A 14230-nucleotide genomic window follows, 5' to 3' on the forward strand; every position below is an offset into this window, starting at 1 on the left:
GTTGGTGCAGAGTCATTGAAGGGGGCACCACCAGCTTGGGTCCCAGACATGCTGGCACATGGTGCCACAGCCAGCTGAAGGTAGGTGGATCAGCAGGAACTGATCCACCTACCCTTAAGAAAGTGGTTATGGAGGTGAAGCAATACATTTAGGTTAGTTATGAACAAAACCATTGTTAGTAATAGCATGCCAGAACATTGGAAATAACCCCATTACATTTCAATGCATATTATGTGAAACACAACAATGAATAACAGAACAGTCAGTATATTGACAGCATGCCAGTAACAGTTACAGGATATAATCCAGGTAGAAAGTCTTTCCACCTGGATTATTTGCTGCATTTATTCGTTGACTGGGTGACATTTATACTGCTGAGTATTGTTTTACTTTATCTTGGAAGCATTTAGTTACAGGATATGGCCAACATAATAGGTAATTCAACAAAATATGTTAATATGCAGCCATTGTAGTACATAACAATAGTAAAACACTTGCCCCAAAATAAAGTTTATGGAACAACATATGTTAATAGTAAACCATAACCAATGCATAATAATAATAAATATTTTAACATAAGGGGTGTGGAATCAGAGAAATATAGTCCATTAATACTATTATAGGCTATATAGATGACAACAGTACTGTTATCTCCTCTACAGACCTGTCATTTATTTATGTGTAAAAGTGCCCTATATCTGCTATCGCACATACATACATCTCAAGCTACCCGCATGGGCCAGTATGGGACAAGCAGTAACAACTGCAGGTACACAACAATGCAGAACACTTGCACATCAGGTGTACCTATATATCTACCAAAGTGTACTGTGGGTTGATGTAGTTTTACTTTGCTATTTACATAATCATATCATTGATACATCTGTGACAGAGGGATTACACAACAGTAATTACATTCCATGACAGCATGACACTTGAGAGACATGTATGTGTACAGTACAGACAGTAAACAATATCATGTCTTTCTTGGCAGGCATGGGGTTAGAACCCAATAACAGTCACTGCAGAGGACATCTGCATCAAATGTATTAATTGACTGCAGCAACCTTTAACACACACTCCAGGCATACAGCCATACCAAAGCTTACACATTTTATTTTTTTTTATTTTATTATTATTATTATTACACTTATTTCCTGTATTTTATGCTGTATTTTCACATTTCTGGTAATGATTGTAACAGCCTGTGACATGTAAGCACACAATAATGTACTCATAATATGGGTTACCTCACCCATTTACTTGTGGAGAGAATATCTGTAAACATTACATGATTGATACTGTAATATTTAGATATATGTAGCACTGGATTCAAGCCCTGTTCTGTGTGTGGCAAAAATGCACTTCATACACAGCATTTAGCAAACTGAGCTACTGAGTCACTGCTGATTACTGACTGACTGATATTTGCCTAGAGCTCACCTGGCACCAAAATATGACCTGCTAATAGTGGCACAGTTTTATACTTAACTGTAGTGATAGTTGAGCACACATGCATGACATTCAAACATGACAAAGATACTAGGTAAAGTATACTTTACTACATAGAATTCAGGTGTACACAATACATTGTTAGTGTGTTGAAATATCTGTGAAGTCAACAAACAATATCTGATTATGGGTTATTATTTGCAGTATACAACTAGCACACTGTTATACCGGACTGCAGCACCAGACCTCACACCCTGAATGCTTGTAGCTGACAGGCAGTGGTGAAAACAAGACGATCATGCTGTACACAATTTACCTTAGTGTTATTGCTATTGGTCCATGTGTCATTGTAGACCAGTTGTTATTAGTAATTTCTTACAAAACAACTCAGAACTTACACTTATTGCATGACAGACTTTAGTAGATATACCTTCATGCTGGTACTGATATTATTTTGTGTTTTAGTTGCAGAACAGTTTTAATAATTGACTTAATGCAAAGCAGCCCTATTGCACAACAGGCTTTATTAGATATGCCTTCATGCAGGTACTGACATTATTTTGTGTTTTTATTGCAGAACAGTTTTAATAATTAATTGCATGCAAAACAGCCCTATTGCACAACGGACTTTATTAGATATACCTTCATGCAGGTACTGATACTATTTTGTGTTTTTATTGCAGAACCATTTTAATGCTTGATATCTTGCAAACTAGCCCTACATCCACAGTCAATGCACAACAGACTTTATTAGAGAAACCTTCAATCAGTTACTGGTATAATTTCATGTTTTTTATTGCACAACAGTTGTTATTATGCAGGTGTTGCAACACAGCTTTAATTCCACAGTTATTGCAGTACAAACTTTTATTGCATAAACTTTATTATGGTTAATGCTTTAGTCTTCCCTGCTTATGGCACTATAGTTGGCAGTATACACTTCTTGCAGTGCAGGTATTGCAATACATTCATTGCAATACAATTTTTACCATATATACCTAGTTAGAGTTAATGCTTTACTCTGTCTTGCTTATTTGACTATAGATAGCAAAATACATCTGTACTCACCACACTCATGGTACAACCTGGCAAAGTGCCTGGCATCCACCTTGATGTTGTGAGCCCTCTCCTCTGCAGCTGTTGGGAGAGAAGTACACAGTTATGCATACCAGTTTAGCAGAGATTCAAGGTGAGATATTGGTAAAACACATGTAATTGTACTTACATAAATGTGGGACATTCCCAACCTAGAATTCTTGCACCCTGATGTCCAAGAGAGCCCCCTTCCATCTTTTCACGTCATCATGGTGGTTACAACACTGCTCACCTGTGCAGGGGATAGGGATACCAGTTGCACTGGTGAGGTCCCTTGCCAACTGGTCCCAGGCCTCCACCTTGCACTCTGAGCCCTGGTAACCTCCCTATATTAGCTGACCCTCATGGTTTTTGACAACGAGTCTGACCATGACCCTGGAAATCTGAATTCCCCACCACTGTGCCCGAAAGTGCAAACCCTCTACAACACCTGCCATTGTATCCTTCAGAGACAGAACTCCAATGGGTTATGCTGTATTCCCGCCTATTAGGCTTAATATAGCCTGTTTCCCACACTTAAACACCATTGGGCAATAGTGCACAAATCAGTATAGCTCAGCTGAGCAGTGCTAAAACCCATATGCTTAACAGTGCTTAGTGGTGCACAAACCAGCTAAGTAGAGTAAATCAGTGCATAAACATTTTCAGCCATTATTGTATTTATGCAGTGCTTAGTGGGGCTTAGCAGGTCTTAGCAGAGCTTAGCTCAGTGCACCAGGCCAGTATTTAAAAATAATTTGCATAATTTGTATTTTGAACAAAAATGTTTATTTGCCCTTCCATGTATTCAAACACTGCACCTACTGCACATCAGGCCATAACTCTAACCATTTAGCTATGTGGATATGTAAAAATTTGCTATACCTTTACATATACCTCAGAGCTACCTTTAAGCAGTGCTGAGCACCATGGCATGCCATGCAAACCCACTCAGCTGCACTTAAACTTGACCTTTACAAACTAATTAAATATATCTGGTTTCTATTTTTAGATGTCTGGCAGGTGTCTTGGCACTGCTTGGCACTTCTGCTTTCCACACCATGCTGTAGAAACATGCTTTAAAAAAATGACATTGCTATAATACAATTGGACAGTGCAGGGAATGTGTAACTCATCTGCAAACACAGAACCACACTCCCTACACCGATTTAATAGCCATGTCTCACGGCTCTCCCTCAGCAATGCCCCATGATTAATATGCATGGTGTGCTGCCGAGGGGGAACTGTGTACACGGACACAGTAACATTCCATAAGCCTTCATGGATTTTATTAAATTTAAAGCTATGCGAACTTGAAAACTCTTAAAACAATTCCCACTCATCAATTTAACACTGAAGAAAGTAATATTACTAAACAATGGCAAATGCAGTTACAAATTTTACCTTGGTGGTTTAACTTTAACTAGTGGACTGTTATGACTATTTGTTAAAATAAACATTTCTTACTATTATACTACTTTATTCCTCTCCCTAAACTTTTCCTTTGCAATTTTTCTTGTCAGATGTGTGAATAACAAAAGAATTTAGAGATGTCTCAGTTACTTAAAACTTTTAACAATCATTTTGTATAAAATGTGCATAGTCGCTGACGGGTTGTAGTTCTTTGTACTTAATTGCATTGTAGAATTGCACTTTTTCAATCAATTATGTTGCTTACTGTTGTTTTTTTTTCTGAAAATGTAATAAATGCATTTGCAAAAATATGTTGTGTATGAATAATAAACATAAAATAAAGTAGAGAATTCAAGACCCTTATGTATGTAACTAACACACACACACACACACGCACACACACACACACACACACACACACACACACACACACACACACACGGACAAACACACACACACACACACACACACACACACACACACACACACACACACACACACACACACACACACACACACACACACACACACACACACACACACACACACACACACACACACACGGACAAACACACACACACACACACACACACACACACACACACACACACACACACACACACACACACACACACACACACACACACACACACACACACACACACACACACACACATGATTAGAGCCAAACATGGATTCCATATTTTGGTCCATATACCTCCATATAAAGTTCTACAGGAGAGTAATAATCAGATTTGAATAGAAAGAAACTAGCTGTTGTCACTTGGATATGTATAGTTTAGCTGTGAAAAGCTGATGTCAGTAATATTTTAAGCGTTTTGGCCATTCTCTTCATTTTGATATTTCGCCCCATGCAGTCTGATACGTCTTTTTAAGGTTACAAGCTTTTGAACATAGTGTCCCTAACTTGGTTGTTTTTGTCCTCCTGCTGAACTCCTGTCTGGCCATCCATTCTTTGAGAAGCTAGTATATCTGTGGAAGTAGCTAGACATTTTGAAATAACAATAAAGCTCTCTAGATAACAAATACATTTTCTGCAGCATTAGCTGTCTTCATTCAAGATAATTTATAAGCTTCACCAATGAACAGACCGATTCAAACCTTCAACCCATTTTACTATTTTCTAGTTGAAAAGATAGTAATTCTAAATTAGATGCCTACGAAAACATCACTAACAGAAGACTTTATAATCTGATGTCAAACTGTATTTAAAAGATTTCAGCCACTTAAAGTAGAAGAAATACTTTTTCTGCAGAGTCCTCTGTACAAACACAGCTGCCACCTAATGAAATGAATTGTTGTATTGCAGACTACATTATAGTTTGGATCACAGAGAGCACTCACATAGTCCGAAATTGCTTAACAATTCTGTACATGAAGGAAGACACAGAACTGCTAAAGACAATTTAAATACAAATCACATAAAATGTTGCAAGATACTGACAAGAAAATATGTTTATCATACAATGAAAATGTCAGTGCAATGAACAGCTGTCCCATTACTTGTTGTGGGCAGTGATCAAAGTTTATTTTGGCCAGAATGGAAGAAGTGGATCTGAAGCTATGAAAATAGGTACCTGCTGCTGGTGATTCTAGAGCAGAAGTCATGATGCTTCACTTTGTTTTGGAAAAAGCTATACACAAGCATACATACAAGTTTGTGCACGTGCGCATATCTGTGTGTGTGTGTGTGTGTGTGTGTGTGTGTGTGTGTGTGTGTGTGTGTGTGTGTGTGTGCGTGTGTGTGTGTGTGTGTGTGTGTGTGTGTGTGTGTGTGTGTGTGTGTGTGTGTGTGCGTGTGTGTCTGTGTAGCTAGATAGATATGTATATATATATATATATATATATATATATATATATATATATATATGTGTGTGTGTGTGTGTGTGTGTGTAAGGCTGAGGATATTTGCCAAAAACTCTTTTCAATTATAAACAATAAAACTGATCTCGAAAACAGCTATATTCAGACCTATCCCAGAGCAATCTAACCCTAGCAACTGTTTTAATTGCTATCCCATCTCTATTCTCCCAACACTAACAAGAGGCTAGAAAGAAGTGTGCACTGAACTATCCCTTTATGTCTAGCAGGATCACCCCATCTCCTAAAAACAGCATGGTTTCTGAATAGGTTACAACACCATGACAGGTCTCTGGACTCTCACTGATTATATTTTACTCAGCATAGATAAAGGGCATCTCATTGGTGCCAAATCTAGCAATCTAAAAATAAGAATTCATCTTTATTTGCTGCCCTCTCCAAACTTCTCTGTCTGATATAGGGTTAAGCTCACTTGCACCTCCATAGTTTTAGTCCTTTCTCAATAACAGACACTTCAAGATAAAAATTGCACCTCCTTTTTGGATATATCCCCTCTCCTTAAAATGTCCCCCAAGGCTCCAATTCCCCCCTACTGTTCTCTGTCTTTATTAATAAACTTCTTCCTAACCTCTCCCATCTGCCTGCTCTCCTCTAAGCATATGACATATTCATCTGCTGATCAAATTGTTCTCATAGTTCAGTCCAAACTCAGTTAAAATCTGATGTCCATCTTCTTCAGAAATGGCTAATCAATTGCAATCTACTTCTTATCCCTTCTAAAACCAAAACCATTATCTTTGCTACCACCCACTGACTCTCTAACTGTCCTCCTAGCCTTAATATCACAGATCTGAACAATTTTATTATTGAAACTACAACCTGCTTCAAATACCTGTGTCTCTGGTTAAATTAGTTTCTCAGTTTCAGGTCACTCATTAAAAAAGTAAAAGGAAAAAGAAAAAAAAAACATGTACTAAAATAAACCCTGTTGCCTTCTGAGCCAAAAACAAGTCTGACCTTTTCTCAGCCATGCCTCTCACTCAGCTATTGTGGAAAGTGTACGTCTGGCCCAAACAGGGCACAGTATTCCCCTCATTGCCTCAGTCTTGAAATAAAATAGTCCTATTGTGCAGACCATATCTAATTCGATCTATAGATTCCTGACCAACTCTCCACCCTAAGATCACCACTGCCATGCACTCAGGAAGGCAGGTTTGCTCCCCATCAAGCAGATTTTTTTTTTTTTATAATGTTTATAATCATATTCCCTCCTTTCTAATAAATGTCATGGAAAAAACACTACCCACAATCAGTTTCACTGCTCTCAATCTGCTCCCTCCCGATAAACTCCTAGACACTCATTCCAGTCTACAAAACATGCCTTTTCTATAAATGACCTTTCCTTTTAGCAATCCTTCCCCACCCACATTAAACTCCTTTATACAACATCTCAAAACTCATCTTCAGAAACAGACTAAATGCATCTGCCTTAAGACTGACCATATAACTTATTGGTTAAATTCTCTCCACTGGTATATCAGTCTGTAGATAATTATACTTTTTTTCTGTGTGTGTGTGTGTGTGTGTGTGTGTGTGTGTGTGTGTGTGTGTGTGTGTGTGTGTGTGAATATTGTTCTTTGTTTACCTTGTTATTAGGTGATTTTTTTTCTTTCACCCACGCTGAACCTGCAAATGACCATGCCTAATGAACCTATACACCCTGGGGATCACTTCTGTGCCTCTGTTCAACAGGAGCACAGGACATTAACTTTCTTGGGTGGTGTAAGTCAGGGAACCTTGTTGGCTAGGCTTATTTAGGCCCTTGGGCCAATAGCCTAGTACCTACCTATGAACCTGTGAACCTAATCAGCTCACTACCCTGGCAATCAAATGCAAATAAGTAAAGTAAACTAAAGTCATAATTCAAAGGTATTTGTTAGCCAAATTCAGACAAAATGCTGTAAGAGAATTTGATCCTTCTTGAAACATCCTATTAAAATTTGGCAGAGCTCTTTATTTATTATTTACTGACATTTGTTTACTGGGAAAGTTTGACTGGGTAATAAATACCCATTTTTAGCAGAAGCCTGGGGAGAAAAACTCGAGAAAGTTAAATAACATAAAATAAAAGACCAGTACAAATGTAATTTAAAAAAGCATAAATGCATACAGTTTGATAGTGGAATACATATGATACAGTACAATAAAACATGAGTAGACACTAGTGATGTAAAAATAAAAAAATAAAAATAAAAAAAAATGCTGATTAAATATGACCGTCAGTGTATACAAAAGTATTAGAGAGTGCAGGTATAGATAAGCTCATATGATGAAAGATTAGGTTAGTAAGTATGTAAAGTATTTGCTATTATACAATGACTGCCGATTAGTATTCCAAAACATGCATGCTGACTGGCCATCCCAACCAGCGTGCCCATTGTAAATCTGACTTATACTAATGGAAAAAGGTCTGGTCACCCGGACTTTTTCCATTAGTATAAGTCTTGATTTTATTTTGTTTCTGTTAGGTAGCAACGGAGAACGGAAGATCTCCGTTGCTGTAATCACGCTATGCTATATGTTTAACATAGTGAGATATCTTAAAAAAAGCAACAGAGATCTTCCTTTCTCCATTGCTTTTTTAAAAAATATCTCGCTATGGTAAACTCGTTTAACATAGCGAGACAGCTTTAAAAAAGAAATGGAGATCTTCCTTTCTCTGTTGCTTCCTCAACACAGCTCTGATGTACTGTGTAAGCATACTCATGCGTAGTACATCAGAAAAAGCCCCAGGATAGCAGAAAACTGTGAAAGGGCACCATGCCGGTATTATACAAATGCATTATTTAAGAAAAGCAAGTATTTTTTTTCTTAAATAATAAACACCAAAACAGGAACCAGCACTTCCAATGACTAATAAAGTAAAAAATCAGTGCCAGAAAACGTTGAAACTCCGTCCAAGCAGTTTATTCACAAACTGATAAAAACAGACCAAATATGAAGACACCAATAACTGTTGTTAACGCTTTTAAAACCACAATTCGACATGCCTTTTCGTCCTTATGTATAGGACTTCATCAGACAACACTTTAATTAATTACAACCTTTTTATACTAAATAAAATCAATCTACTTATATAAATTATCCATTGACCTTACTTGATTGTTTCAAAACATCCTATCGCAATAAAGAAACTCATGAATATTAATGCCTGTCAGGGAAATGTAAAGGAATACATCAAATACATAAATTGCTTGCTCTCATTTAAACTTGCCATTATTCATCTTAAAAAATACTTGTATATATAAATAAATTACATAAATAAATATTCAATTAATTAATTTTACACACAATAATAAATAATGACCTAAAAATATTTGAAAAAAATATTTAAAAACAACTTCCTAAAAAACATTTTGTTCTCAATATATATATATATAAATAGGGACTGGTGTGTTTGATGAATTAATGCCCTCTAGTGTCTATTATGAACATTACATCAGTTTATCTAAAGCTTGTTAGCTCTTATTTTAAGTAGAGGTGTTATGGTTAGGAAATCATTTAATCCAGGTTTAGTGTTGGAATCCAAGTAAACCTGCCACCATAATTCTTTACATTCCAAGATTTCCTCCCATAATCCACCCCTGATATCTGGCAAAATTTGATCAAGGACAAAAAATTGGAACTTGTATTCAGGACATATAGTAGTGTGTTTATATAAAGCATTTGTACTCTTAGCTTTCAGAATGTCATAGTTATGTTCATATATTCTTCTTTTCAAACAACGTTCCGTTTTACCTATGTAAAACGACTGACATTTCTGACAAATGGCCACATAAACAATTCCCTTGCTTTCACAATTATAATAATTTCTGCTTTTGAGCCATCTCTCTCTACTTTCAATATATATTGCTTGCTTATTAATGATATATGGGCACTGTTGGCATCTGCCACATCTATATGTCCCATTCCTACCTTTATTTCCCATCCCATTGTCTGATGAAGTCCTATACATAAGGACGAAAACGCATGTCGAATTGTGGTTTTAAAAGCGTTAACAACAGTTATTGGTGTCTTCATATTTGGTCTGTTTTTATCAGTTTGTGAATAAACTGCTTGGACGGAGTTTCAACGTTTTCTGGCACTGATTTTTTCTTAAATAATGTTATTGTATAATCGCAATAACCCACATCTGGGTGTGGGTAATACTAGATTTACCCACGGTTGTGTGGCCACTTGGGCTTCACCCTCATGACCAAGCCACACCAACCGTGGGTAAATCTAGCATTACCCCCACCCAGACGTGGGTTATTGTGTAAATATACATCATAAGAAGTGGGGTGCATGGGCATAGCCATGACTCTTAAAGACATTCAAAAACAAAAAAGCAGAAATATGATGTCCATGTGGTATTTAAAGCAAAATATACTAAATAATCCAGAAAAAAATAATTTAGGAGATCTATGCGGATTAGGATGGGAATCTGCTGGGACTGGAAGGCTGATCTGCTCCTTTCCACCTGACTCTCACCTCTCCAGGAAATGAATGGACTGACAAGGTCAACCAGCTAAGAAATGAATGGGCCATACCTTACCACAGCTGCATACCTCTTAAGTGTACCTCATTACTATTAACGTTGTCTAAAACATTCAGTTTTTCTCATTGTTCCAAATTGGAAAGGTTCTGTTATACATTCAGTTTTAAGAATTTTTTTCTAAATAATATTCACATTAAGTAATACTGCATCAGATGAGTTCATCAAAGGAACTTTTTATATGTATAAAATAATGCACTCTAACCATCCTGTGAGCTGCCTACCCAAATATATTAGCCAGCTGTTAGTACAGGTTCCACATTTTGCCCATTCCTCCACATTGTCTTAAAAGAAATTAAAGTAAAACTCTATTCAACCTAATTTAGTTGTGACTTATTCCATAGGCTATGTATATTTTGAGTAGGAACCTATCGTTCTGGTGAGTCTTGTTTCTTTGTTAGTGTAGATTTAGGTCTGTAGTGTTGGTGTCTTTTATAGTTCTAAAAGTGAGAAAACAAGTCACCTCAGAGCAACTGATAGGCTACTGAATATAAAGAAAGTTGTGCTAATCTATCAAGAGAGTTAAAGGATGTACGTCCTTTACTTTCTTTGGTCAGAAATCTTTGGGAGCTTTCCAGTTGAGCAATATGGGAGAATTTGCATATAACAAAGGAGACAATCTATTTGATAATGGGTCTGATAGACTGGACCAGGCCTTACTGAATGACACAGTACTGGTCTCTTTATTGGGTTACTTCTTTTTAATTTATATGTCCGTTGCCTGTCTGTAACCATTTCTGGATGACTAACATCACCAAAGACATTAAAAATAAAACTTGGTTGTCCCTAGTAAGCAAGGTATCTCAGCATTCCACAGAGGTTTACTATTACAATGTCAGTGTAGCATTGTACGCCTATGAACTATTCGAAATACAGATGTTTGAATAGTTCATATGTGTGTAAGCTACATAATCAAACTTTACATATGCGAATGTACTGTGGATTCGCAAATATGAATGTTCAGTTATGTACAGGGATTGTGGTACAGTGTGGTAAGGGAAATACATCCCTTTTCTCACTGTAGTGTGATCTCAGAGTTTGACTATATAGTTAGGGTGGTGTGGGGGGGGTGCAGTGGGGCTTGTCCCCCTGCATAAACGGGATGTTAGGTGTACTAGTTAGGGAGTTACGGCAAGGGTGGAATTGCTGTTAAGTGTTGTAAAATGTCTTGTTCGACATTTTTGGTATTAACAACTGATTTTTGACATTAGGGCCATTAGGTAATGTGTACTTTCTGTGAAATAGTTTGCTGTTAAGTACCGTTTTTTTTTTTTTAAACTTCGATATTTTAATAGTAAACCTTCCACAGAAATTTTAGGTAATGTATATCACAAGGCTTTGTCTAACCAAACTGACCTTCGGTATTGAGTTTTATGAATATGGGGAGGCTAAATTTCCATTATGTTTTTATGGGTGGGAAATATATTCCAATTGGAGATGTTTATTAGGACTTAGGGATACATGATGACAATGATACACTTAACTTCTGTCAACATATGAATGCAATTCCCCAACAAGGAAGAACACTGTTCTGTTGTTAAGAGACCATTTAACTGTTATTGCCAATTTCCTGGATGTAAAGAGGAATATGAGTACTGGCTTTTAAATATGTGTTATCTTACTTAAATAGCATTGCTGTCAACTCTCCCTGACTTTACCTCATAGTTTTTTGCTGTTCTTTCTAAGATGTTTGATTGCCTGGTAAATCACTGAGGACTGCAGTCAGTTAATGCCTGATATAAAATTTCATACTTCTAAGTTTCCACTGTTTGTGGAAGGAGTGATTAGGACTGAAGTGATGAAAGTTTGATTTCTGTACCCACTCATAAAAGGACATGGATAGGAGGTTATATTTAAATAGAAAAAAATACTTAATGGTAAATGGTAATTCACATTAAAAAGGGAAAGACAGTTAAGTAAGGTTAACATATCTGGCTTGTGTTTATGTAATATATGAAATACCCCGTACTGTAATTTAAAGAAGCATAATACAGTAAAAAAACACCCTACATGGCATGATACAGTTGTGAATGTACACATAAGAAGTACCATAGAAGTGTAAGGTGAATGATATACCTGTCATGGGCAGAATCTAATAAGGGACGCTGAACATTAAAAAAAATATATTGGCAGTTTAAAATCTGACATTAAGTGATTGTGAGTGTTCATAGGCAGATTGTAAATTGCTATCTAACTTTTCTGCATCTTTAAATTTATAATATGATTTAGTTGAATGAGTCATGCAATTGACACTCCTAATTCTACAACGCAATGAATGTCTATTTTAAACAACAGCCTTTTATTACAATTACAGGTATAAAATATAAAATTTAACAGGCAAATCCACAAACTGAAAGGATTGCATAAGAGAAGACTTATGATAGACAGTTGTCCTGTGGAAAAATATGTTGAATGCTGGACAGTTTGCAAGTTGTATATAAGTTATCATGATAGTTTAATAGCTTAATTAAAATTATGGAATGGATTGCATAAGAGAAGACCTATGACAGACAGTCATCCTGAAGAAAAAATGTTAAATGTTAGTTTGCAAGTGGTATATAAGTTATAAGCTTAGTAGCTTAATGACAGCTTATAAGCTCCTAAATTGTTCTTTTTAAGATGTGCAATGTGTTGTTAAGCTCAATTGAAGTTACAGCAGAAATTATCAAAATGCTGGGTGAGTTAGGGGAGAAATGACTCATGAGGGTACTCACTGAGATATGGAGAGAAAAGCTTATCCCAATTAACTGGAAAATAAGACTTCTTTTGCCAGTGTATAAGAAAAAAAGACAAGTAATCTCCGTGGTATCCCCGAAGTTTCAAACAACCCACTAAACAAATTTAGTGGGTCCAAAAACGAAACAGTGTAAGAAACTTCTCTGTGTGGAAGATTTTCAGTCCATAGATCTCTAGTTAATCACTGTATATTAATCAGATCAGACAATAGTAGTAAAAGTAGCAAATTTAAACTCGTCTTAAGTAAAAAAAAAAAAAAAATATATATATATATATATATATATATCTAATATGAAATATTGTACAGAATTACTAAGTATTCGAAAGTAATCCAAGCAAAGCAGGAAACTTGTTTCCAATCAAAAATCCTTTATTAAGTACACAGACAAACAACTTCAGACCGGTTTTACCCCTTAGGCATCATCAGTGGAAAAGTACCTCATACATCATCTATTCCCTCTAGTATTTTATTCATAGAAAGGGTGATGTTTCTAACACAGTATCTGCTTTTAAGTTTAGAAAAGGAAGTATATACCACCCCCCCATCATCCAAGGGTACAAATGTTCGAGGATAGTGTGTTACATGAATTACATAACAATCAGAATGATTTATTTAAACATCATGGGAGTAATTTGATGGTAAGGGAAAAAAGAGGCCCTTAAAAGATTAATGGAAAATAAGAATTTAGTGATACTAAAGGCGGACAAGGTGGGGCAATAGTGATTTGGGATACTATTGAGTATATAAAAGAGGTTTAAAAACAGTTGAGAGGTGGCATGTTCTATTATAGACAGCCTTTACATCCTACTGTTGACCTTAAATAAAAATTGATAATATCTTAAAGGAATACAAGGAAAAAGGCTATATTATAGATGCCTTATTAAAGGAATCAATAGTAGATAATCCTAGGTCCCAGTCATTTTATATACTACCAAAAATACATAAAAATATTTTTCGCCCACCCGGTAGGCCTATAGTTTCAGGGATAGGATCCTTGACTGAACCTATCTCTGCTTACCTAGAAGTACAATTTAAGCCTTTATTAACATTGGTTAGAGCTAGAATAAGGGATACAAATTAATTCTTGGAACTGGTTGATGACATTTTAATAGCACAAG

Source organism: Protopterus annectens, chromosome 11.part0, assembly GCF_019279795.1.
Source record: "Protopterus annectens isolate FY-2018-M chromosome 11.part0, PAN1.0, whole genome shotgun sequence".
In the NCBI taxonomy this organism is placed as follows: domain Eukaryota; kingdom Metazoa; phylum Chordata; order Ceratodontiformes; family Protopteridae; genus Protopterus; species Protopterus annectens.